Raw genomic sequence first — 25,728 nt, 5'->3', positions numbered from 1 at the left:
CTGAAATGTAACAAAAGGAGAAAGAAATCCTTCCAAGAACTTGCTTGAATTAAAGTGCCACTAACCAAAACTTAAATGAACAGCAGTCAGTTTTTTAAAATGAAGTTAGTTGAAAGACCTTGCATTTCCTTGCTGAATGTGTGCCTGGAGCAAAGCTGCTTTGAGGATGACTTGCTACTGTTTGTTGTGTTCATTTATTATAGAAAAGTTGTTACAGAGATCAAGGTGAAAGCGAACTTCCCTGTAGCGTGCTATCTCATTTTGTATGGATACTGAAACATAGTTATCCTTAATGTCACCATAATTTCAGGGGAGATCTATCTGTTTTTGTTGTTGCTCATGTGTGACTAGCAATAGCTTTTATTTTCTCAATCTTTTCCATTTCTGGACTCCGACTCTTAATTACATTAGTGTAATTAATTACATTAATTACATCAATATTAGCTTAATTTAAGCAGTTTGTGACAGCTGGCAATTCAATCACAAGTGCTTGAGAGACAGGTCTTCTTCAATTACCTCATCATGTACAAATCAACCCTTGGTCCTCTCCCTGCAGCACTTGGGAACACTGGGTCTGACTCATCAACCACTGTTCAGTTGACTTTGATGGAAACACAAATGTGCTGAAGTAAAGATAGTGTCATCTGCTACACAAAGAAGAATTCAAATTGTTAATAATTTATTATTTCTGTGTTGATGGTAGCAAGACTCTGCTAGTGATAGTGAATCAGTAAGTCAACAGCTTTTATACCAAAAGCAGAAATGTACATTTAATAGGACTGGTGTAGCTGAGAAGTTATTCTGGGTTAAAAAGGCAAAAAGGAGAAAAATACATGGTAGAATATTTAGTTGTTCCAGAATAATCTCTCATATATACTGATTTGTATACATTTCAGAAACAAAAAGATCTCTGTTAAACTAGTACTCATCACAAGCTAGAAAATGATTGTCATAAGGAATGGGTCAGGAGCAAATTACACCCATGTAGGGTTTCTAAGAGCAAATGGACATTCTGAAGTTGATCAAGTATTATAACCATTATAACCAAGTGTGTGTAATGATAACTTTTTATCAGTTTAAGAATATATAGTTATAAGTTAAGCTTTAAGTTTATGGTTTGTGGTTTTTTAAGTACTGATAAGTTATACTTATAAGTTAAGCTTTATGTTTTTCTGTTTCTAAAAAGAAAAAAGGGGAATTGTGTGAAGTGTGGAACGCATCTTGGCATACCCTGAGAGGGCTGTGGGAACTGAAGGGATACATGTCTGGAGATAGGAGAAGCACCTGCATCAACAAGTTATGAGAAAGGAACCTTGAAATGTATCCAAAAGATGTACCCTGGCAAGCAAACAGGAAGGGATGCACGCAAAGCCCATCAGCCAATTAGGGGCATGTGAACTGCTCATTCTGTGAGTGAATAGCCAATAACATGTTAATGGGTGTGGGTGATTTCATTAGTTTTGGGGTATAAATATAACTGTATTAGAACAAATAAATGTCTTCTTGCTTGATCATATTGATCATGTAGCAGAGTCCATGACTGAATTCCCGCACACCCATTGTCAAATCCCACCTGAAATGTCTTTATAAGATACTCTTTATTTCAGAATTCATACTGGACTGTGAGGTATTTGGTATCAAAGCTCCCATAAGAATATCAATGTGCTTTTGAAGCCAAGAAATTAAAATCCAAATTAACAAACATTTTCCCTTTTAATTCATGAACTTGTAATAATCTTCAATATTTTCTATAGGCTTCCTGTCTCCTTTCTTACTATATGATGATGATGATTTCTGAAGTTATTTTTTTCCTTCTTACATCAAAAATAATTCAGGAAGAAAACATATCCACAGATTCTCTGTTATATCTCTTTCCTTGTGTGTGGATATGCACATACACATGTCTCTGTGTGTCCATGTACATATGCTCACCTATATGTACTATATCTGCTGTTTTTTTTTCTTTTTTGTGTATTTTCTTCCTCTTGGAAAAGAAGCTTTTGTAGCTAGATGTACTGCTACCACTTCTGGTCTTTTAGAGGAATTCCACAGGTCTATGTATCTTCAGGTCACAAGGTATCTCTCTAATAATCTTTTCTGATTTCTGATATAGCAAGATTTCCACTGCAAGGCTCAAATCATAACACTGGTGAAGCTTAAACTCAGCTTTTAGAAAGATATCCAGTCTCATTCTAAAGACTTTTCATAAGAAATCTACCTTTAAGAAAGCTTGTTCTGGCAGTTGACTCCTTATTAGGAATCCTGACTACATTCTCTCTTAACATGTTTTTGTCTAATCTCAGCCTTGCTTACTAGGTTAAAGGACCCTCTACTATCCATCATGGTGTCAATGTTCAACCTTTTCTCATGTATGCTCTGTAGTTTTATGTACTCTGCTCTACATGAGTAGTAGGAGAATGACATCTGTGAGAAGTATTAATGATATGGAAAAACATTACATAGAATTTTTTTACTTTTTGCAGCTTCATAATATTGTTATGTTATCCCAGATAATCCAAGCCATGATACTCAGGTTTTCAGTCCAGAAAGTCCAGGCAACTACTGCGCACAACTTAACATTCTGACTTCACCAACAATCACACACATTGTTGAGTGGTGGTAAGTGAACCCTTCTGAATGTAGTATAACTTCCACACCCCTATATATCTAAACTGTAGAAAATGACTTAGAAGATACTTTGTAGAGTAACTATATCGTTTCTTTTTTACTTTATTAGTGTTCATATTATAAACAAAACTTAGGCTAGATGTACATAAATGTATACCTCTACTGTTTTTGTGCTGAAAGTTATGTGTAAATTCAAAGACTCCTGAACTAATGCATTCAAGTTGACACAAAACTAAAACTTATTTACAAACACAAAGTATTTCTAAGCTGTGATCTTGTATATGTTATGTTTCATTATGTATTGATTTAATTTGCAAGAACTATTAATAGTTGTCTGCTTGCAAACCTTCTATCTCACATTCTTAACTCCTACAAGAACATTATGCAGATGTCTTCTGCTACAGCGTTGTATTAATGCAAGTGTGGTGACAAAAATTAATAATGTGAAAACATTTGCCATACAGTATTTTTAGAACACTTGAAAGTTGTCATAAAAAGTGTGGCAAATAAAATACTTTATGTGCGACCTTATATTCAAAGTAATAATATTTTATCTTCTAAGGAGTCTAAGTTTAATTTGAGATTAAATGCTGCTTTGATTTCAACTTGAGAAGACAGCTTGGTATGTATTTGCAAGATATTTCATAACTCTAACATTGTTATATGCCCTGGATGGGATCATTACTTTACATTTTTCAGATAAATTCAGTGAAATATCTCAAGTTAATTTTTGCAAAAGAACATCTTGTACAAATACAGCTAACATAAGTTATATAAATACAAATTTCTTTAAACTGCAAAAACAGAAAAAGTAGTAAGATCTGATACTTCAGTTACAAATCCTAGACTCATGTTAGATTTGCCCCCCCAAGAGCCTGACAAAACGGAGATGGAGAAAAATATCTACCTTGAACAAAGAACAATACCTAAATACTAATATTGATGGTATCAGCAGTCTGTCAGAATTATCTTGACTTGAATGTCTTCAAGCTGCTTTTGCAGGTTTTGTTTTTTGAAATCTTTTGCTTGGTCAGGATATTTTTTCTTATACAAGTTTCACTGGGCAGCTTTAAGTCACAATCTGATTTGATGAGGTACAGGCAAATGGTACAATGTGTCTGCTTCTCAAAAAAAGAAATCTTTAACAGCCTACTTCAGGCAGAAGTCAGGGAAAGGTTGCTGCAAACAAAAAATTAATGGACAGATACATTAAGGCTGCTAAATGCTTTGTAACACTTCACTATGCTGAGTTTACAAGGATGCTGAAGTGACTCTAGCCAGCTTTAACTATGCATTTGTAATAGCTCAGTTCCTGGAATTTTCATTTTGGATATAGGCAGATCTGCATAAAAAGAGCAGAATTCTGACAAACTTCTAAAAATGTAGGAAGTAATGAAAGCAGGGGAAATGAATGTGTAAACAAATGTATAAAAAGCTACTGAGAAGAGGAAAGGAAGACTTAGTTCTCTCAGTGCTTCATATATGATGCTAAAGGTAGTAAGGAACAGTCAACATAAATATGACAAAAAAATTGCTAAGACTTTCCAGCAAATATGTTCAATCCTTGTCATCTGTGGTCTGTAAAATATGTTAAATAAATATCTTGTCTATGCTTTTGAAGGGTTGCTATGAATAGATCCTGCCTCTTGGAGGGCTGATTAACTAGTTGATCTCTTGTGCTCCTTTCCAGATCCATGACTTTGTGATTCATAAAGTACAGTAACAATATTCTGACATTTGAAACTTCACATAATCAGTTAAAAAAAAAAAAAGTAAAAAAAAACCCCAACTCAGTAAAGAGGTTGCTATACAAAATCTTTTATTTACTATATCCTGGATAAGAAATCAGAGAAGTACATCTCAGCACTCAAGTTAAATACAGAAGTTTAACTGATATTAATAAATTCTTATAATCCTGTAAATATATATTTTGCTTACATAGTATAAATATTTTCAAAGGTAGAAAAAGGAAGAAAAAGCTATATGTTTCAATGTGTAAATTAACATCTGGACATATCTTTCTCCTTATTTTCAATAGGAATATTTTATTTTGTCTGGTTTTAGTAAGGCTCTGTAAATGGAGAAAAATAAGTTTGTGGCAGTTTATGCTTTAAAAGGGATGACAAAAAATTAAGATCTTTGAAAATTTCCCTAGTTTGTGCAATATATATTTAAGTCTGTCTTCTGTGGGGAAAGAGGCTGTTGTTTGACTAATGAAACAGCTTCAGAAGAGAATGCGTAAATTCAACAGACTGATAGAGAAAGAATCTTAAAACTCAACTTACTTCCAGCAGTTCTGAGGCCTTAAGAAGTTCCCAGAAAAACTATGAGAGCATTTTCAAAAATATGGCTCACTTAATTAAAAAATTAAAACCAATAAAAAGTATAAAAATACTAAAATATCTTTGCAATTTTCAAGTCTTGTCAATTACAACAGATCCTCTGCATACCACTTTTTTTATCTTTATCTCTCTTCACTTTTTATTTACCTTGTTGTGAAAATATACACTTGAATGACTTCTTCCTTGATACTTTCTTAAAAATATTAAAAGATTTAAAAGATCTCTTTTGGTTTTCCTAAACATCAAATGAAAATGCAACACAATATAAATTCTGCAACACTAACTTTTCTAATTTATGGAACCATCAGAACAGAATATTTAAAAGAAAGAAATTTAAAAGAATTGGAAATAATAATATCCTAATAGAAAAATGTCCTTTAACAAAATTAAACTCCTACCTTCTACATAAAATAATACCTAGAGTTCAAACTTCAGATAACATGCCGAATGCACAATTTCTAGCACTATAAATGCCAGCAAATTGCTGGATTGTGCCTACATAACTTTTTCTTTAACATTTCACTTCAGGATGGAGTTGATTTCAATGAAGTAAAAAGCTTAGTTTAAGAGGTTAAAAATGGAAACTACATGAGTAAACAGTTGCAGATGTATAGAGTTTGGTTTGAGCTAAGGCACCTGGAGTAATTCTTCAGCAAAACTGTGATTTGTCTTGGTAACTCAATGAGTTTGGTTCACTAAGGCTCTGAGAGGAAATCCATCACAGATAAGTTATGCAATGAAAAAAGTGAGTACCCATGCTTAATGCTGTTCAGTTAATCCCTGTTCATTTTTTTTCCCCCCAGAGACCAGGGACTAAATCCAGCACAGTAACACCAGGTATGGTATGTAAACTTTGATAAAGATCCCAAACTAGAATATTAAGAGATCTCTCTGTGTGTGTGTGTATATATATAAATACATGAATTTACTTACCTGGAGAAACAAAGGTTTGAAGTTTGGTGTCTTTTCACGATACAAGGCTGTAGAATAGCCCATAGTTACACCTCACTATAATACTGATACCTGTAAAACTTTTTAGGCCTGTCTTTATATGTATCTTGCTTCTATGATCAATAGACTACATAATGTGAAAAATAACCACAATTATTAAAAAAAAGACTCCATAAGACTCAGTGTAAATTGTTCATGTAAATATGGAGTCTACACGTAGCAAAACTGAGAGGAGTAGAAGGAAAGAAAAAAGGAAGGAAAACAAGCAGGTCCAAACTCAATATCAGGGACCTTGAATTCACTCACCGCAAAACTTAAGGACAGGTGTAATTCTCCTCACTTTACTTATGTGAGAAATGTAGCTCCCTCACTGTTATGTACACTGTCTCATACTTCTTTTTTCTTTTTGTAATGCTGTTCCTTTCATAATGAGAGACTTTTTTCTTTAGCAATCCTTACTCTACGTTTATTTAAAATGTAAATGGTTAATCTTACAGATTCTAGGTGATTGTTTTATCAGAGAAATTTCAGGGGATACAGACCCTATTTGATAAAATTGACAGTTGCTAAAATAACAAAGATATTATTAAAGATATGATTTTTTGTTCATAGTTAAGAACCCTGTTTTATCAGCAACTATTTTAAAGGAACTTTATAAGCTAGGCTAATATATGTGCTTGTACTTCCATGTCCCCATATTTTATTTTCTGTCAAATAAGACTCAACATTTATGAATATTGTGATCTGTGGATGTGTCTTGCTGGGACTTTGGACCTTAGTGGGTGTGCTTGCTACCTTCAGCCTTAGAGCTTCCAAATGCAGTCTAATTTTCCCAAATCAGTTTCATTTTTACATTCTCTCAGAGTGTACATGTGGCTCTGGTACATGCAAAAAGCCCTTCACATAACAGGTGATATTCTGATAATCTAATTTAAAATCTCTAATTTATAACCTACCTGGGTAGCCAGGAAAGAAAGGCATGTTCCTAAACTAAATTTGATGCCTAAAATTATGTGATGATAATGTGAACTGTGCTCAAACATTGGAAATTACTTGTAGTTTTTTTTACAACATATTTTTTGTTGGTGAAAACTATACTCTAGAATGATATGGTTTTCAATCAAGAATTGATGCTGAATGATGTTTAATGACAGCTCATTAGCTCACTCTGCTGATTGCCTGGCTCTTGAGGTGTCTGTAATTAGCTATTACCTTTTTGATTTTGCAGGTTTTTTCCACTCTGAATATTTTTTTTCTCCAAACAAAATGGAGCTTGTTCCAAATTCTTCCCCACAGTTTAGAGTGGTGGAAAAAAAGACTAATGAAATCTGAATCAGTAAAAAAATATTGAGAAGAAAGACAAGTCTTGGATCTTTGTATATGACATTGAGACAGTGCTCATGAAATCCATATTTTTAAAAGGATGTTGGAAAATTGGAGCAGATGAAAAAAAGAACCATTGACTTGTTCCTAAGATTAGAAAGTGTCTTGCTGTGAGGAACTGAGCTCAGTCTGCTTACTATATCTAAAATAAAATTGAGATGTCACTTGATTACAACATATGGGTATATAGTGGCTAATAAAAAGCACTTAAATCCAGCAGAGAAAGACGTAATTAATGTCTGGTAGCTGAGCCACAGAAATTTGCATTATGAATTTGGGACAGATTTTTAACAATGAGGATAATTAAGTGCTGGGATAAATTACTACAGGATTGTTAAATTTACCATCTTTAAAGTTCTCAGCGTGGCTGGAAGAATTCACAATGTAGGACAGACTGCACTTGTTCCAGCTGAAATCCTACTGGTTGGCAGAGGAGGATGGCGCTGCTCTCTCCCTCATTCTTGTAGTAAATGCTCTGCCAAAGCCAAATTGGATTACTTTCTCAAAATTCTCCCTTAATTAAACACCAATTACTGCAGTTGAACACAGGGATACATGATTGAGATCTAATGACCTGAGATATGGAGCATGACAAACTAAATCAATGTTTTTTTGTTTTGTGATTTGCAAATCCACAGACTTCACACAGAGTATATGAAATCTGCAGTAGCAATGAAACTGTAATGACTGTGGACTTTTTTTTTCCTCCTCGTTCTGTGAGGGTTGCCTACTTTAAACAGTTTTAGAGTTGATGTTATTCATAACCTGCATGTTTTTGTGTTTGGGTTCGATTTTTTTTTTCTCTCACATGTTGCATTTTTTGGTGGGGAGGTTGTTATGCTTTTTTGGTGGTGTATAATAAGAAATTCCCAATATGCTTTTCTGTAGTTGTAGTTCTCTAACATTTCTAATCCTGTTTATATTAGTTTTAGAAAACAAACTTACCCACTATTAAAGAACAGATTTTCATTCAGTACTGCTTTCACACTTAAAATGATAGATAACTAATAGCTTTTACAGCTTATAAATTCACTGATGAAAAGAGATATTTAAAATAACATACTTTATGTGAAACTGAAACATTTTTGAATATTTGAAAATAAATAAATAAGGAACAGTTTTTCTGAATCTAAAGATACTGCTATATAATTCTACATCCATAACTTTTTGTCACAGCTTGCTATTTGTAAGAGGACTAAATTGAAACCAAGGAGTTGTGGTGAATTAAGTTAAATCCAGTTGGCAGCCACTCACAATTTGTGTTCACTAGAGCTCAATACCAGAGCCAGCTCTGTTTAATATCTTTATCAATGATCTGCGTGAGGGGATTGAGTGTACCCTCAGTAAGTTTGTAGACTACACCAAACTGGGTGGGAGTATTGATCTACTTGAGGGTAGGGAGGCTCTGCAAAGGGATCCGGACAGGTTGGATCGATGGGCCAAGGCCAACTGTCTGCGATTCAACAAGGCCAAGTGCTAGGTCCTGCAATTGGGTCACAACAAACCCATGCAATATTACAGGCCTGGGGAAGAGGGGCTGGAGAGCTGCTTGGTGGAAAAGGACCTGAAGGTGTTGGTTGACAGCCAGCTGAATACGAGCCAGCAGTGTGCCCAAGTGGCCAATAACATCCTGGCCTGTATCAGAAATAGTGTGGCCAGGAGGACTAGGGGAGTGATTATCCCCCTGTACTCTGCACTGATGAGGTCACACCTCAAGTACTGTGTTCAGTTTTGGGTCCCTCACTACAAGAGACATTGAGTTGCTGGAGTGTGCCCAAAGAAGGGCAATGAAGCTAGTGAAGGGTCTGGAGAACAAGTCTCATGAGGAGTGGCTGAGACCTTATAGCTCTGTAGAGCTACCTGAAAGGAGGTTGTAGTGAGGCTGGTGTTGGTCTCTTCTCCCAAGTAACAAGTGATAGGACAACAGGAAATGTCCTCAAGTTGCGCCAGGGAAGGTTTAGGTTTAGGAAAAACTTCATCACTGAAAGGGTTGTCAAGCATTGGAACAGGCTGCCCAGGGAAATGATGGAGTCATCATCTCTGGAGGTGTTTAAAGATGTGGTGCTTAGGGACATGGTTTAGTGTGGGACTTGGTAATATTAGGTTTACAGGTGGATTTGATGATCATAAAGGTCTTGTCCAACCTTAATGATTCTATAAAGTGGTTCAGGTTAATAAATTTCACACCACCCTACGTACATTAATTTAGTACAATTGTGCAAAGCAGGAAATTGAGGGAACAGGTAAAAGCATTACTGCTGAATATCAAGGCATAATATTAATTTTGTTTTTAAATAACTACATAATGAAAGTGTAGCACAAAGGAAATGCTCACAATTTACTGTTTATGCTTATGTCTTGTGCTTTAAAGACACAAGATTTCACTGGTGGGTGGTTTATGGGTAGATATGAGTCATATTGTAACAATACTAGCAAAGTCTAATTTCTAGCTGAGTAAGGAAAAATAGGTTAATGGGACATATAGCACCTTCAGAAGTAAACTGTCCTCATGAGCAGAAAATGAATGATCATATAACACAGATGAAGGGTGGTCAAGTAGGTTGAAATTTTAAAGTATGAAGCCAGATCTCACTAGTTTTTAAGCAGAACTGCTGTGACAAGACCTCCAAACCACGCACCGCAGTCACAAGGCTCGTAAAACCCACTGAAACAAAGCAGTTGTGCTAGTGCCTATGGAGAATAGGAAGCATTGAATCAGACACCAGCTGCTGCCCACAAAAATTACTGCTAAGCTAAGAGAAGCAGTCTGGGGCCCTGTGGGTTTTCTAGCCTGTATGACTGTAACTTAACTACAGTGTTGTTTTAATTTTAGTCCTCCTGTCTAGATCAAAATTTCTTATTGTGACCTCTCTGAGGAAATGTTTTATCTCAGAATAAAGTTTCCCATTTATACAGGAATGTGAGGTCTGACATAGAATTTGGGATGGAAATAGTGCAGATAAAGAAGAGAATTAATAACTATTAGTCATGACAGAGCAAATACCAGAGCTGCAGAAGGCATGACATCTACATTCACTTGTTCTGGGTGCAGACTTTAATGAAATGAAACAGGCGAGAGAAGGATGTGTAAATATCATAGAAAAGCAGTTTTAGGTAAGTAAGATCTCCCACATCCAAGTGTCTCATGCTCATGTTTAGTTATATGATATGTTAAAGCCAGTGTGTTTTTCCAAAACAAAATCAATCAAACATGACAACTCCTAACACCTACCAGTTAGTGGGTTTTCCATTCATTCATTCATTCACAGATGTAAAATCACATCTTGAATACAATTAAATACTATGAATTACCAACCTGTATTTCAACTACATATTATTCAAAAAAAAGTTAAAAAAACTTACATAGTTAGTGAAACTATTATTGGAAGCCTGCTAGGATTGCAGACTCCTTGTGCTAGGCATTGCATGAGTACAGACTAAGTTTACAATGTAATTAAAGGTGGAAAATCAGAAATCATACATGCGAAATGTTAATATTTTATATCTATAAAGTCACTCAAAGACAGTTTATAAGAAAAGAGGATCAAATTAATGTTTTTTTCCAAACATGAATACAAGTTTGTATAGTTAGCATAAGAACATTTTGAATTATGATAGCTCTGTATTGTAATTCCTTGATAGCCGATTTAATGGAAAATAAATGAACATTCCTTCCACCCCAGTGGTGAATGTGTATAAAGACACAATTTTTATTAAGAAAAAAAATTCTTTCATTCCATAGTGAAAGGAAAAGACACAGTTTAGAGACTTTGATTAACATATTTTGTAATGCTTTTGAAATATGTTGTTTCAGTGATGATCAAATGCTATGATTTATGGCACATTGTGTCATTAGACATAGAAATTCTTTTGATGTTTTTTTATATCAGACTATGTGCATTAATAAATATACTTGAAATAGGAAGGCAAAATGATCTGCTAATATAAAATGTTTTGATGATCTTCTGTTGAAACATAAGAAAAAGTTAAACTATTCTCTTTCAGTTCACCTTAAATACAAAGAAATATTTTCATTTATTATTGTTATATTTATTCTTATTAATATAAAATTATATAAAGTCTGGAGATCATCACCTATTTGGCACTAAAACCCAAACAAAGGAAATTAAAATGATCCTTCAGAAAACAATTCTAGCAGCTTGCTAATGCCTAGTAAAAGCATTGTTTTGGGAAGCAGATTCTCATTTTGTTCCTACAGCCCTTTAGGGCATAAAATATGATGATGACCCATTTTGACAGGTGCTTAGTTGCCTTTGAACGCATTTCTGCTGTGTGAATTCATGGCTTTTTCTGCTAAAGATTCTGTGTCAGTAAATCATGCCAAATGTGTCTTTGTTCAGCAAGGAAGTTATGTATATGCTAAAGTCTTACTGAAGTGCTAAATGCATACCAAAACTGTAAGCAAATAAATGCCCAGTGAATGTGAAGAGAAATCTGGATAAGAACGTTTATTCAAGGGGTTGTACTTTCAGCATGATTAATCACCTGAAGCGTTTTTAACTTTTGTCAGTGGATTGACAAATAAACAACAACTGTAATTTAGAAAAGTACCTTTTTAAAAAAAAGTCTTCTGCAGTTCTCCAAATAATAATCTTGTATGCTTTTTTTCTCATATCATTCACTGAATTCTCTATTTGGCAAACTGTCTCTGGAATAATTCTTAGCGCTATAAATGAGCACAATTGAATGGATCTGGCAAAGGGCAATTTATGATCTCTCTACATAATAATATACAGGGAGCATAATTTTTTTCTTTCTTTTTTATATAAAATATACTCTTAAGAACTTTGTATTTTCAAGATCTGTCATGTAGAATACAATCAATTAGGTTTAAAACACATATATGATAAAGAGTTTTTTGGTGGGTGGTTTTTGTTTGTTTGTTTGTTTTCTAGATGCTTACTGAGATTGGCCTATGTCTTTAATTGAGTGGATTGAAAAAATCATATTCCTTATTACTGGGTAAAATGTCATGTAATTTAGAAGGCAATAGTGAATAGAAGATAGGACAGTGTCAATTTCCAAATGCTCTGGTTAGATATTTTTAAAAGCAATAGTGATACTTGTAATTTTTTTACAGTGAATTTTTAATGTTTTTCTTCTTTCATTCTGTGCAAGGAGGAGCCATCAACTGGTGTCAGTCTCACAAGATAAAAAGTTATTTTTACAATCATCAGGTATGACTTTTTAATGTGTCATTGAGGATAATGATATAATCAATAACCTGTTGTGCTTTTAAGGATGATTCTTAAAGTCATTTAGTTAGTGTTATGTTTCATTTTAAACTGTACCATAGAAGAAAAGATGGGAATTGGAAAACTAGAAATGAAGAATTTGGATTATAGCCACCTACTTAAAGCATTTCTACAGAGTCCATGAAACAATTCTTTAGGACAATTACTATCAGCGTTTAAAAGATAATCTTAATACACATCAGATTTCTACAAGATCTGGATTCATAAGATAAAATCCCAGTATCTTTGAAGTTAGTTGCAAAATTCTCATTAACTGTCATTAAAATATTCTTATTAGTAAGGTCAAGATTTAGGAGTCTGTACTGAAAGAAGTTACTGCTGAGCATTGCAATTATTAAGCATGGCTTTTATAATGTCTCTTCCATGTGAGAATATTTTTTCCATTTATATAAGCTTGTTTTCTGCTTTGTGTGTTTAGACTGTAAACTCTTGAGGACAGAAATTAGTTTAAGAATGCTTTGTACAGTCTCTTAACAAAAGGGCCTGTGATTTCAAATTGAGCATCTGTGTGCTATCAGAATGCAATGGTTTAATAATAGTTGCATGCTAAACAGCTAGGAGGAAAATTGTATACAGAAAGACAAGTAACTAGAATGTGATAATATAGACTACCACCTATGTTGGCTTTTCATGGTAATGGCTGTTGAAAGAGACTGAGCACCTTTGTTAAGCATTTCAAAGACGGAACAGCGGTGGGTGTTACACAGAATTCAAGAGCTACTGTTTAAACTCAAGCAATATTGACTAAATCTCTTATTTCACCCCAGGAAGCCAGTTAATTATAGCTGAGTCTTTATTCAAAACCCAAGATGACATAGCTGACAGAATTACAGATAGAGGAATCTGAGAGAGTCATTGATATTAATGATATAAAGTACCCTGATGCTTCTTACCTCATATGAGGGAATAGTTACAAATTGCTGGTGTGGTTGATGATACACAGCAGTTAATGACACAGTGTATTCACTATGGAAAAAAAAAAAAAGATTCAAATCTGATTTATATGTATTTGATAGTCTCAAGGCTTTCACAGATGATAGTTCTGTCCTGCATGGAAATAGATAAATGAAATGAAAATTGCATGGTTACATACTTTTCTGCAAGTTTGGCCCGAAGAACTAAAAGGAGGAGAGTTTGTTTGTAATATTTTGATAAATTTTAAAATTGTTTTTCCTTTTTTTTCACATGTTAGAAATACAGCTTTTTCTGCCTTGGATTACTTTATAAAGAATGGAGTACTATGGAGAATGAATTTCACCAACAGGTAAAAACTAAATGCAAGGGGAAATATAGTTTGTTTGGATTGTTTAAAAGATGGGATGGCAAAAGGGGGCTTATAAGAAGGATAACAACAGACTTTTTAGTGAGGCCTGTTGCAATAGGATAAGAGGTAATGGTTTTAAACTGAAAGAGGTTAGATTTAGGCTAGATGTGAGGAAGAAATTTTTTTTACAATGAGGTTGGTGAAACACAGGAACGCGTTACACAGAGATGTGGTAGATGCCCCACCCCTAGAAACATTTAAGGTCAGGTTGGATGGGGTTCTGATGTCCCTGCTTACTTCAGGGAATGTTGAACTAAAAGACCTTTAAAGGTTTCTTCCAAACCAAACAATTATATTTTATAATATATTTATATTTTATGAAAAGAATTCTGATCCTGACGGAAGTTATTTTCTCTAAGCATCTGTCACTTTAAGTCAAGAGTATTTTGATGTTATTGTATTCAGAAAACACAGATTAAGTCTAAAGTTTTATAAGAGGAAATCTTATATCTAAAATGTAAGGTCTTGTAACAGGCAAACAGATGGGAAAGGAAAAGGGTAAATGATGGGTATGTAAAGAAACATTTTAAATATTACAAATAAGGGAAATATGTGGCTACATTCAAAAGGTGTAAACTGGCTAAATCTGATGAAATAATTAAGAACAAAAATCTTATCAAGGCTTACACACTTCCCAATCCTCAATATAAAATGCATTGCCAAACACCAAGAACTCCCATGACCTATATTTTCAGAACACAACTACTACTCCAGTTTTACACAAAAACAATTAGTTGATTAAAAAAACAAACCTCCAAAAACTCTCTGCAGAGCTGTCTTATTACTTACCCCACTTTTGAGATGTGTAGACTTACTTTCCTGAACTTTGAACTCATCTCCTATCTATAGGAAAGAACCCTAATGCCAAGTTAAATGATATGCTGGGGCAGGAGTCAATGTTTCTCTATTAATGATGAAACTACTTCTTTCTGCATAGACTAAATAACCCCAAGAATTATTGAGAACCAGAATGCACGTAGTAATTGGGACGTTCACCAGGGGAAGGGAACTAGGAGTTTCATGTTCCTATTCTGGAGAATATTTAGTGTATTAATTTAATACTCAGGCTACTGGATAACTGGAAGACTAAAGTGTTGTTTATATGTCTATCTCCAGAGAATTCAGGGGTTTCAGTCCCTAGAGGGAAAGTGGTCTTTATACATCTCAGATATGGGGCTTAAGACATCCTTATAGGACTTTCTAGTGGTTATTTTAGCAAGACAGCTTTTCATGCTAGCTATGTAGCTCAGATGTTGGTTCAGACTCTCCCACTGTATCTAACATCTATCCTGTGTCAGTTCCCAGGCTATTATCCCAACAGCAGTGAGAGTCTAGCAAGTCCAAGTTGCACCTACTCACATCTTCTACTCCTTGGGTTAGATATGGTTGGCAGAGCCACATGACCTGTGTCCTGCCTCAAAAACTCCTAGTGAGAAAAGAATAGAAAGACAAGTAGACAATTTAGTTTGAAAGTTTCTTTTCTTGACTTCCTACAGCACTCTGCAGACTCCCTGTGCTCTTTGCATAACTACAGGTCTGAACAGATTTCAAAGCTTCTGATGCTTTTTACAAATTGGCATCTGCTGCTATCCAGACAAATTATGCCCTGGGCCAACATGTACTTCATCAAACTGCTTGGTAGTCACTGCTTGGGATGTTTTTAATTATCTGATCCTCAGCAAGAGATCAATAGAAATCTGTTAGCAAACACTAGAGCTTAAAAGAGACAGATCTGAACCACAATTGCTATTGTTTTTTTGTTGTAGATTCTGAAGTCCAGCATAAAATCTTGTTTACCACGTAAGTTTCATAATTCACTGATTCATTTTATTTAGGATTAACTCTCTGTAGAGATGTTAGTGGGTGACCAAACTGTGCTACTAATTACTTACTTGGAAAATTACCTCACATCAATGGGAATATAAAGCAATATTTATGTATATAGACAGGAAATTACTAGTAGGACAGTATTTGAAAATGTCTCAGTGTTTTGAAGGTTTTAGATTCTGATAACTTAATTCATATTAAAGAGAATGCTACTAGGTGGAGCAGCACCTCAGAGCTGAGTTAATAAGGTATATCTGAGGTCTGAGAAATATTCGACCGAATTAGTATCAAGGAGGTATTCAAACAGACTTTAGTATAGAGGGCAAAAGCAACCCTAAATACAGTAAACTAGTGAAAAGTGGTAGGAAAGGTAATAAAAAACAGATAATGTTTTTTTCTCTGTCAGATGTAAAGTCTTATTGTGAACGTACTTGAAAGTATAAAACTTAAGTGATGCATTGAAATCAGAGGAAATGTGTTCCTGGCAGTAAAACTGCAGGCAGAAAATTTGACAGTGATACAAAAGTGTAACCAGCCTGGAAGAGCTGCAATCATAACCTCCTTCCATAGTTTGATTTCTTCTTTGTTATTAAATGAGCTTTTATTTACTTATGCTACTGGAAACCCACATTCACTGTGTTGTCTTCATGTATCTTTTAAATATAACTTTCATAGAATATTATCTAAGTTTAATATCATTTATAGCTTTAAGACATCATTCCTTACAGGTGCTGGTCACAGTTTTGCCTCATTTTACAACACTTATCTCCTAGCACGGTGTTTCACTATTTGCTTTTGCAGTGTTCAGTCATTGATGTCTTACACTTATTTTGTTGGTGGGTCAAGAAAGAAGAATGCTGCAAAATTACATACAGCAGATGTTCTTAGAAAATAATGTAATTGTTCAGCTATCTCAGACAAGACTTTTTTTTTCCAGGATGCATGTTGGCCTCTGTTTTCAGTGTCATAATGTGCATACATTAGGCTTAAGTCATGTGTTCACCACACACTGTTCTGGGTATATGATATGTCTGTGAGCTGGTGTGCCTAATATTTAAAGAAAAAAAAGAATTCAGTTTGCTAAACTCTAAAAATTGTAATGACAAATACTCTTGATAGGATCCAATTTATTTAATCTTTTAATAGAAAATAATCCAAGTAGAATTTCCTGAGCTATCAGTCTTGAGAGCAGAAGACAAATGTCTTTAGCCTGATGTCCTTCACTTTGAAAGGAAAAGAGAGAGATGTCTGTTGTATTGATTGATATACGCTCCTGTCATATGAATCTGGGAGAAAAGGTGCAGGAAATTATTTTCCCTATAGAGATTTTTCACAAAAACTTTCATAAAAAAGAAACACTTTCAGGAGTTAATAACCGTTAGTGGTGCCAGCTCATTCCCTTAGTGGAAACAGTTACTTCAAAGAAAAAAGACTACATTTCAAGGGACCAATGTTAGATATTTACATATTCAGAGTGTCTGGAAAGCTGCCTGGCAGAAAAGGACCTGAAGGTGTTGGTTAATAGCTGGGTGAATACGAGCCAGCAGTGTGCCCAAGTGGCCAAGAAGACCAATAGCATCCTGGTTTGTATCAGAAATAGTGGGAAGTGATTATTTCCCTGTACTTGGCACTGATGAGGCCGTACCTTGAGTACTGTGTTCAAGTTTTGGGCCCTTCACTGCAAGAAAGACACTGAGGTGCTGGAGTGTGTCCAAAGAAGGGCAATGAAGCTGGTGAAGGGTCTGGAGCACAAGTCTCATGAGGAGTGGCTGAGATCTTACAGCTCTGTAGAGCTACCCGAAAATTGGTTGTAGTGAGGCTGGTGTTGGTCTCTTCTCCCAAGTAACAAGTGATTGGACAACAGGAAATATCCTCAAGTTGCACCAGGGAAGGTTTAGATTGGATATTAGGAAACATTTCTTCAAGTGAAAAGGTTGTCAAACATTGGAACAGGCTGCCCAGGGAAATGGTTGAGTGACCATCCCTGGAGGTATTTAAAAGACATGTAGATGTGGTACTTAGGGACATGGTTTAGTGTGGGACTTGGTAGTGTTAGGTTTATGAACTGGATTATCTTAAAGGTCTTTTCCAACCAGAAAGATTCTATGATTCTGTTTTCAGGGAATCATGACTAGGTTAACCAGTCACATCATATCTAAAAGAACAATTCTTTGTTTAGTTCAATAGCTTGATGATCCATTCTTTATTTTAATTGTCCTTTAAGGGCAATTCTTATTTCCTTTTCTTTCTGAAACAAGAGAAAAGGCAACTGAATCAGGTCACTGTGAAGCAACACAGAGCGTATAAGTAATCATCTAACTGAAGTTAATTTTCAGTGGAAGCACAGTGGTAAATCCACTTATTTTTGTAGCATCCAGAAAAAGGCCTTTCCCATCAGAGCATGGAAAAAGCCTGCAGATGTTAAATTCAGGAGGACTCTTGTGTTTAGGGGACTTAACCACAATGTGCTACTGATTTGTTCAGTGTTACTGAAAGGTGTGTGGAACGAAGGTTTAGACACTTGTGGTAGAATTCACTCAAGAAATGGATTCTGTTTGCCTAGGGTAAGGATTGCAAACTTGGGTGATACATCAGGACCACTGCTTGAAAACTGAAGAACCTGGCTGCAGCAAAGCAAGAAACACAAAATGAATAGCTTATGTTCATGTCATCACCATTATACAAGACTGATGGTGACCAGTGCCTGAGCTGAAGTTTGTTTTTTTTTAACATATGATATTTTACTCATTTGTCTTACATCCTCTGTATATATCAGGAGTATGAGAGTAAGGTCATAAAATTCCATTAACAAAACTGTTTCCTGATGTACTGGGTCTGAGTGGGATGGAGTTAACTTTCTTCATAGCAACTCATAAGGTGGTGTGCTTTGGATTTGTGACTAAAATAGCGTTGATAATATACCAGCATTTGGCTGTGGCTAAACACTGCTTGCACAGCTTCAAGCTTTTTTTCCACCTTGTCTCCCAGCCCCCAGTAAGTAGTCTGCAGATGAGCAAGAATGTGAGGGGGAACTCAGCCAGGGCAGAATCACAGAATCACAGCATAGTAGGGGCTGGAGATCCCTACTATGAGATGATCAGGAGATCATCTAGTCCAACCCTCCTCCCAAAGCAGGTTCCCTACATCAGGTCACACAGGAAAGTGTCCAGGCGGGTTTAAACATCTCCAGAGATGGAGACTCCACAACCTCTCTAGGCAGCCTATTATAGTGCTCCGTCATCCTCACAGTAAAGAAGCTTTTCCTTAAGTTTGTTTGGAACTTGCAGTGTTCCAGTTTTTGCCCATTGCCTCTTGTCCTGTAACCAGGCAGCATCAAAAACAGCCCAGCCCCATCCATTTGGCCCCTGCACTTCAGGTATTTATAGACATTGATAAGATCCCCTCTCAGTCTTCTCTTCTCCAGGCTGAAGAGGCCCAGCTCCCTCAGCCTCTCCTCATATGGAAGATGCTCCAGGCCCTTAATCATCTTTGTGCCCTCCACTGGACTCTCTCTAGAAGATCCCTGTCTTTCTTGAACTGAGGAGCCCAGAACTGGATGCAATACTCCAGATGTGGCCTCACAAGGGCAAAGTAGAGGGGGAGGAGAACCTCCCTTGACCTGCTGGCCGCACTCTTTTCAATGTACCCCAGGATCCTGTTGGCCTTCCTGGACATAAGAGCACACTACTGGCTCATGGCCAGCCTTCTGTGCACCAGGACACCCAGGTCCTTTTCCTCAGAGCTCCTTTCCAGCAGGTCAGCCCCTAACCTCTACTCGGACATGTTTAGGAGAGCTGACCTAAATTGAGCAAAGTGATATTCCATGTCACATAACATTCTCATCAATAAAAACTGAGGTAGAGAAATAAAAAAGTGAGAGTTTTTGCTACCAAGGTGGATCTTGTTCAGAGAATGGCTGAGCATTGGTGCACCTATGGGAGATGGTGAGCAATTTCCTTTGCTTTGTTTCTTCTTTTTTTTTTTTTTTCCTTTTTTTTTTTCTTTTTCCTTTTTTTTTTTTCCCCCCTCTTTCCTTCACCTATTAATCTGTCTTTATTTTGATGCATGATTTCTCTCACTTTTGCTCTTTCTATTCATCCCTCTTGTTCTGCAGGGGTAGAGGGAGTGGGCAAGTGGATGTGTGGGTGCTCAACTGGTGATCAGGGTAAAACCTCCACACCTGAAAAAGAGAGATTTTGTACTTTCTGTAATGAGTAATGATTTTGTACAGTTCAGCAAAGAGACCAATAAGCCCCCTATACTGTAGTTCATGAAGAAGCTTCTCTGTTCTTCATTTTAAGTATCAGATGGGAAGCATCATGCAATGAGACTGACTCAGAAAAACAATCTTGGCATATCTTCTAAGGAAAAAAAACACTTGAAACATCTTTGGTTTGATTATGACTGAATGTCACATCATTTTAGCAGTATGTTGGTCTATCTTTGCAGGAAAAAAAGCCTTGTATATCATCAAGAGTATAGCAGATTCTCTTTCAGAAGAAGAAATTGAAAATTTGGTCAAAAAAAAAAAAAAAGAATGCTTTTCTTTGTGCCTACATAACTTCAGATCATGGAACTATCGAACTGTGAAAAATCCACTGTTTGACTTATTTTCAAGCAGTGCAAATACATTACACTAAGAATATATGAAAAATATTTTTCAGTCAAATGGTTTGAGCTTTGATAATATATTATCATTTGAGACTAATAAGAAGACTGCTATTTTTGGGGACCCATCAACAAATTAATATTAAAAAAAAAAGAAGGAATATTTTTGTATAAAGCTCATGCAGCAGTTAATACAGCAATTTGTGCTTCAAAGAAGTAATAATTTGTTCAAAAGTTTTCAATCTTCTTATCCATCTGCAAAAAGCATTACAAAAGTAAATGTTTTGTTCAGTTTTTGGAACATGTCCTTACCATACAGTTGTCTTTCCATCTGCAAGTAGAAAGATTTTTTAGGAAGTACTTTTCTTAATTAAGAAAATACTTATTTTATATTCTCCACAGATGATAAAAGGGAGAAGATAAAAGGTGTTTTGGACTCTTTTATGAAAAGTTGGAAGCAATTCACTTGAGAGTTTAGAAAGATAAATATAGACTGTGCAAGGACTATTGTATATGGAAGAAACCAGTAATGTGAGTGTGAATGAATGAGGAATCTTATATGGTCTGTTGTGCTGTCTTCAAAACTTCTCTCTGTTCCTTAAACAAGTATTCTTGTTATGTGTTAGGTTATATCCAGGAGTAACAGGAATATATTTTTTTGTGATTCCAGAAAACAATGCAATACTGACTTGTTTAAAATTGAGCTTCCATCAAAATTAATTTCCTTGTACTGACATTCATGCAAATGTGCAGTAAACCAGTTTTAAAAGTATTTATAATATTGTTGTGGTTTAACCCCAACCAGCAACTAAGCACCACACAGCCACTTGCTTACTACCCCCTGGTGGAAAGGAGGAGAGAATCAGAAGAGTAAAACAGAAAACTCATAGGCTGAGATAAAGGCAATTTAATAGGTAAAGCAAAAGCTGCATGCACAAGCAAAGAAAAGAAGATAATTCATTCACTCCTTCCCATGGGCAGGCAAGTGTTCAGCCATCTCCAGGAGAGCAGGGCTCTATCATGTGTAATGGTAACTTGGGAAGACAAACACCATCACTCCAAACATCCACCCCTTCCTTCTTCTTCCCTCAGCTTTATATGCTGAGCATGACGTCAGATAGTATGGGGTATCCGTTTGGTCAGTTAGGGTCAGCTGTCCCAGCTGTGTCCCCTCCCAGCTTCTTGTGCACCTCCAGCCCACTTACTGGTGGGGCGGTGTGAGAAGCAGAAAAGACCTTGACTCTGTGTAAGCCCTGCTCAGCAGTAACTCAATCATCCCTGTATTATCAACACTGTTTTCAGCACAAATCCAAACGTAGCCCCATACCAGCTCCAGTGAAGAAAAATAACTCTATCCCAGCCAAAACCAGCACAAATATATGCTTCAAGATCTGCATTCAAGGGGGTGCAAGTGTCAGAAGAGAAGTTAAAAAGGGGATTTGGTACGAAGAGTGGGCCACACTTTTGGTGGGGACATCAGCTTAAATTCACTGTGAATAAAACCTAGTAGTTACCTTTTTTTGTATGTGTGTGTGATAAACAAAGGATTATTGTTATCAATTATGAAAGCTAGAGTAGTCTTGTTATTTTAATTAGTGCGGTATCTAATGTGATTAAAAAATCTTGTGTCTTCATATTTTTGTTTAAAATAATAATAATAAAAAAATCTAAATCCAGACAGGAGAAATTTCAGAATGTAACAATAATTCTCTGCTCCTGGGGCTGAAGACTTAGGATAAGGCTCCTGTTCTCATTTTGAAGGTTGACAGGCCTTAATAGATTGTATCAGAAATTGATTTTTTATTAAATAAATAACATCCTCCCAAATTTTGATCTACTTATCTTTTATTTTTAAGTCTTGGAAATGTTCAACTTCTTACCAGGTTTTGATTGTTCCATTATTGCAGTGGCCTAGGATCATTTAATGATTTCTACCAAATTTTTGCTTTAAAGGTGTTCATGATTGAAGCAATATATCTTTTAGTTTCAGGAAATGAACAATAATATCACATTAAAAAGTCTTTGATGCAGCTGAACAATAACTTTCCTAATTAGGCATATGCAAAATTTCTTAAGCTAAATCTAGTACTATTACACTGAAAGTTTAGTAAAAAGAAATGCATATTTTATGATTTGATTTTTTTTTTCATTTACTTCTCATCTGCTCTTTGATCTTCTCAGAGATTTCTGTCTTTCACTTAGGAAACTATTCTATTTGAATTCTCACAGCTTTCTTTCATAATTAGTATTTTGCATGCTACATTCAAGATAGAAATGAGTCCCAAGATTAATGTTGGCAAATGCATGACATGTAGTTCTTGATTTAAAGTTGTGTTTATGTGCTTAGAATCATCTTGGAGTCAAAGTAATGAATTATTATTCTTGGCTGTCACATGAAAAAAAAGGAATGTTGTAGTTTATAAAAACAAAAAAAAATCTTATTAATGCCCACAGTACAGTTAAATGTTAGTAAGTTTTTGCAAACTACATAAAATCTTGATATATTTAGAAGGCTTTTAACAACATTACTAACAACTGCATATTTATTCAATAGCTGATTAATGCAGGCAAAGGTGACCCTTCTGTTCTCAGTTTCTTATTCTTTCAGGATGTCAGTTTTAACCAGTAACTGGACAATATGTATTTGTCTAAAATGCAATGTTAGAAATCAGTGTAGTGCTCTGCAAGTTAGAATTATTGTGACCTTCCACGGTTTGGAGTAAAAGTAAGTAGAAGTTGTGAAAAAAACCCCCCAGAAATAGGTCATAGTATTTAGACATTACTGTCTACAACTTCAACATGATGGGGAGGGGAGAGGGCAGTGCTAATCTCTTCTCTCTGTTGTTTGGTGGTAAGATGAGAGGGTATGGCTTAAAGTTGTGTCAAGGGAAGTTCAGATTGTATATTAGGAAAAGGCTCTTCATTGTGGGAGTGGTCAAACATTGGAACAAGCTCTCCAGGGAAGTGGGCATGACGCTATGTCAGGGTTCAAGAAGCATTTGGACAATGGTGTTAGATAGGTGGTTCAACTTGCCTTGTATGGAGTCAAGAGGTGGACTCCATGATCTTCATGGGTTCCTTCCAACTCAGGGTGTTCTATGATTCTATTTTGCATTTCAGATTTATTCATAAGTAGCCATTATTACATATCTCTTCAAGATTCCTACTGCATTGAGCAAAATTTCTTCATTGAAACTTTCTCACCTGTTATTCATAAAATAATTGTTACTTGTAAAATAATTCACAAAATAATGAACATTATTCATAAAAATGCTTGTGTAGGTAAAATAAAAAGGACTGTGGGAAGCTTCTTCCCTGGTAGCTCTTTCTACTTTAAATTTTCTGTGTTAAAATTTGTCACTTCATTATTTGACCAACTTCTATGGTGTTCATTCATCAAAGTGACTTAAACACATCTTAGATCCTGTGTTCATGTATCTTCTTCCCAGGGGATAAATGTGTACAGCAGAGCATTTCTTTTTGTGTGTGGGTTTGGTTTCTTTTGTGTGTGTGTGTTTTGGAGGGATGTGTTGGTTTTTTAGTTTGTTTGTTGTTTTTTTGTTTTTTTTTTCCCTTGATATTCACAACAATTTCTGTTAACAGTGTCACTGAAATTGGGAAATAAACTTCTTAACACCAATGTAGTCTTAAGAAGCAGGCAGTTCTTTATTGTGGTGCTGGACTATCGTGCATACTGACTCTCCACAAAGGCTTTATACTTTCAAAACATGCATATTCATTACTCTTCCAAGAAGTCATTAACATATTCACTACATTTCCAGGAACTCATTAATATATGTAAATGTCCCTTTCACATGCACACTTTCTCTGGTGTTCGTCATGGTCTTCTGGTGGTCGTTGATAGTCTTCTTCACTGTGTCCTTTGGTTGTACTTTTCATTTGTGCATGCTCAGTTCTTTCTTGGGTCTTTTCCCAACACTTCTGTCTACCTTGTCCCATGGAGTTAGCTCAACACATTCTGTTGTCACATACCAGTGATCAGTAAAACAAAGAGTCTTAATGCTTCTATGAACATTAAGGTAATAAATTTCAATTTCTGAAACTCTATGACAAAGATACATTGTTCTTAAGTCCAGTACTAAGTTAATGATTGGAACAGGCCTGGGACTTCACAGTCTCTTCTTGATGAGGTTTCTATGATCAGCTAGTTCAAAGCTAACAATCCTAATTTATACATTATGCTTTAGAGTTTTCTACTTCTTTTCATCAAACCCAACCCTTCCATATAATCAAATCTTGAATATTTTATCAGAGTACTTGCAACAATAGTAAAGAGAGAAGGTCAAAGAAATATGCTTCACACCTGGAGTAGCCAGAGTAACCTTTCATAATCCTTTTTATAAGAGACTATGTCCCACAGTACTAGGTAGCTCCTTTATATACCTGTATTTCTATGATATATATTTTATAACCTAATAAGACATGCGACCTTTCACTATGAGATTATGTTAGGAAGAAGGGAGGAGAAAGGCAGTGTACAGGGAGAACTGACCAATGGGAAGGAGGGCAGTCCCATTGGAGATAGGTAAAAGATTTGTTATAAGTTGTAACATACATAACAAATCTAAGGAAAATAGGTCAAAAGGAAAAACATACATTTTAAAAGTGAAAAATCAATATAACAGAATCTAATATATCAGTTAGTATAGAGAAAATCGTTTTCAGTGTATACAAAATAATTACTTTTTGGAATGATCCTGATATTTAGAAGATTTGGAAAGAAAGTATTTTCGCATTTAAATTTATTTAGAAGTTAAGAGGGACTTCCCTGTGGAAAGGGGAACTGATCCAAATAAACAGCTAAGGTACCAACTTGAAAATACTATCCCTAGTATTTCTTACCATGAGAAAAAAACAACGAACATGATGCTAAATGTGCAGTCATTTGCTACGTGTCCATGAGCTGAAGTGGGCTCCTTTCCTAGCAGCTACCAATGTGTAAGGGTGTGTTCAAACCTTAAGCGAAGTTTTATCTATCTTTAGTGTCATATAAAACTAATCTCTCAAGCAAAGGAGGCTGAGGGGTGACATTGCTCTCTACAGCTACACTCTGTCTCTTGGTCGTCTCTACAGGAGTGGATGTGGAGAAGGAGGTGCTGGTTTCTTCTCCCTGTTATCCAGTGAGAACATATGGGAATGGTTAAAAGCTGCATCAAGAGAGGTTTAGGCTGGACATTAGGAAACATTTCTTTACCAAGAGGGTGGTCAAACACAGGAACAGGCTTCCTACCAAGGTGGTCAATGCCCCAAGCCTGTCAGTGTTTAAGAGGCATTTGGACAGTGCCCTTAATACTGTGCTGAATTGGTCAGTTAGTTGGACTAACTAGGTGATCATTGTAGGTCACTTCCAACTGAAATTAAATCTTTC

The sequence above is a fragment of the Antrostomus carolinensis genome, unplaced genomic scaffold (genome assembly GCF_000700745.2).
Source record: "Antrostomus carolinensis isolate BGI_N321 unplaced genomic scaffold, ASM70074v2 scaffold1443, whole genome shotgun sequence".
NCBI classification, from domain to species: domain Eukaryota; kingdom Metazoa; phylum Chordata; class Aves; order Caprimulgiformes; family Caprimulgidae; genus Antrostomus; species Antrostomus carolinensis.
Note: the sequence above shows the minus strand (reverse complement) of the source record.